Source organism: Magnolia sinica, chromosome 9, assembly GCF_029962835.1.
Source record: "Magnolia sinica isolate HGM2019 chromosome 9, MsV1, whole genome shotgun sequence".
In the NCBI taxonomy this organism is placed as follows: Eukaryota; Viridiplantae; Streptophyta; class Magnoliopsida; order Magnoliales; family Magnoliaceae; genus Magnolia; species Magnolia sinica.
In genome coordinates, this window is record NC_080581.1 from 14,188,337 (window position 1) to 14,191,531 (window position 3,195).

A 3,195-nucleotide genomic window follows, 5' to 3' on the forward strand; every position below is an offset into this window, starting at 1 on the left:
AAAAAATGAGAGGCAGATTGCGTGAAGGTATGGGACAAGGATTTCCTGCCAAAGGAAGTTCCCGCACTTGGATGCTAGGTGGGGCCCACTACGATGTTTTTCAGAAATCTACTCCGTTCATCTGTTTTGCAATCTCATTTTAAGACATGCGACCAAAAATTAGGTGGATTCAAAGTTTAAGTGAGCCAGATGACCGGGAAAGTTTTATATCAGGCTAAGTTTCTTGTGTTTTCACTTCATCCTTATGGGAATGACCTTATAAACGGGTTGGATGGCATATAAACATCAGATATCATAAAATGAGCTTATAAAATGGATGGGCAAAGTAGATTTCTGACAAACATCATAGTGGCCCCATTTGGCATCTGCGCTCAAGAACTCCTGGGATTTAGATTGGGTACTATTCCTGCGGGTCCCGAGGTCAGAACAGGCAGGGGCTCAGGGGGGCCACCATGATATATGAATTTAATCCACACACTTCATCCATTTTACCTAGGGGTGTACATTGAGTTGGCTCGACCACTAGCTGACCTCAGCTCATACTCGGCTCCGCTCGGTCCTCGAGCCTGATTGGCCAGCTCGGTTCAGTTTGGTCAGCAGCTCAGGCTAGTTTGAGCCAAGATTGAAGCCGAGTTCACCATTGCAGCATTTTCACAAACACCTAGATTGCACCTTCAAAATCTCACTGTATTTGAGACAACAACAATAGTTTTATAGGTATTTTATCAGACACCTTCTAAACAACATAAAAATTAAGAAAAAAAGGGTGTTGGTTTCATATACATACCTTCCTTGCCACTGGCCACACTTCTCTGAGTCATTTCATCGAACACTTGTTGAGCAACATCAATATCAAAGTAACTGAGTCACTCAACTGGTTCGATCCAAGTTCAATTCGAGCTGGGGGCTAGCACGAACTCAGCTTTAAACCAAGTTGAATCGAGCTAACCGAGCTAGCTCGATTTGTATACACCTCTAATTTTACCATACCATTTTAGGGTATAAGCCAAAAAATAAGGAAGATGGAAGGCTCAAGTGGACCACACCATAGACGTAGCCGTTCTAATGACTCTTACTATTGAAACCTTCCTAAGGCTCACTATAATATTTTTTTATTTTTATTTTTTTGCCATTCAACCTGTTCGTAAGTTCATATAGACATGGATAAACAGAAAACACAGATATCAACTTCATTCAAAACTTATGTGGCCTAGAAAATTTAATCCCCACTTAATAGCCTGCCTGAGCTTTGGATTGTGTCATTTTTGGGCTTATATCCTAGAATGATATGGTAAAATGGGAGGACGGCATGGATAAAATCCATACATCACAATGACCCCTCAAATCCTTAGCTTGTCCTAAGCTCGAGACAGGCAGGGTTAGTACCCAATCAGCGCCCTGAGGTTATTACTTGAAATGACCCATATTAGAATACCTATTTAACATTTTTTTAGGACGAAAACATCTCATTTATCCGTCATCCTTTGTACTATGATAGCTTTTTGCGGAAGTTGAGAGAGCCTTTGGAGAATGGGGGTGTAGGGTCCACTAAATCAATGAATAGGGCCACCTCTCAACTGATTTGATCTATTTACTTCAATAGGACAGGTGTAAACCCATAGTAGGGTCATTTTAAAAAATTAGAGTATTTATGGCTCACAATTGTATTAATGCTGTGAGTTAATTCCAAACTGTTTGCTCTGGTTTGGTCTATTCATGATGAGTTTTTTCTTCAAACTTGGACAAATGGCATGAAATTAAAACTCATTTCATTAGTACGACTTAGATCTATTACAAGACGATCCAATGGGCCCCACACAAGCTATGGGATGGGTTCAATAGGTGGGTCCCTTACGGGTAAATGCCATTTATTATTCTTTTTTTTTTTCTCTCTTTTTCTTCTTCATTTTTTTCATGGGAGGAGACTATTTTATCTGTTAGGACTGTTGTCACCTTCGTGACACCCACTTCGATGAACTTATGAGTGTTTTTTTTTTTTTTTTTTTAAATTTAAAGATTTCTTGTTATACTCTTTCACATAAAAGCTATGACAGTCAAAAGTAAGTTTAGGTTAGGATAATAGTGGTTTTTCTGTGTTTTTTTTAATTTATTCGCATCAATGATGAGAGTTTATGAAAGGGAGGAGGGTTTGTGGTTCTCTTTATAATTATTATTTTTTGTTTTTATGAGTATGAATTGTGGAAGTTTATAAAAGAGATAAATTTTGTAATGGAAAAATGTTATAATGGATAAATTTTGAAATAAATGAATGTGATGAATGTTGTAATGGAAGAATGTTGAAATGGATGAACGGTCATAACTGTCATAATGAGGGAGTTATGAATGTTTTTGTCGGATTGATGATTCACAGTGTGTATTGATGATCCTTAGTCTTTGATGAACTTTGAGCTTACTTTTGAGTAATCAAATAGTATTCAAATGAGATGATTCTATATTCATTTGAAAGGTTATTAACTTATATTTTTAACGAGTACAAGATTACTTTAATTGAACATGTAACGAGAGAGTTAATTATGACAAATTTTGCTAGATCAACAATCCATAGATCATATAAGTGATCTACACTTATTATCGGTGATCTTTACTGAATATCAGCGACCCATAGAAAATATCGACGATCTATAATAAATATTAACGATCCATAGTTAATATTAGTGATCTTCACTGAATATTAGCGATCCACGCTGACTATCAATAATCCATATTTAATATCGACAATCCTCACTAAATATCGCTGATCCATAATGATTATCAGTGATCCACCATACAACATTCATCCATTATATATATATATATAAAGGGAACCACCACTGTCACGCCCCGAACTCGGAAACTGGGCTCACAAAATTCTCGATCGCCGAATCCGGCGCCGACAGCCTCCGTAGAACCCCGTTCTCGGATCCCGATACCCATTCACCAGGTTCCGATCCTGAGATACTACAAGGAGGGTTTCAAATCATTAGTCTGATTCATAATGAGCATAACAAAAGCATAACCCACAAACAATAACCACAAGAACACCACCACAAAATCCACTATGATCAAAAACTTTTGAGTACAATGCGATAGAAAAGGAAAATACAATGTAATAAAAGAAACAAAACTCCAGAAGCTCGTTTGCACGGTCCAACTACGGCGAGACTATGGCTGCGACTGCGTCCTGGTGTCACCTGC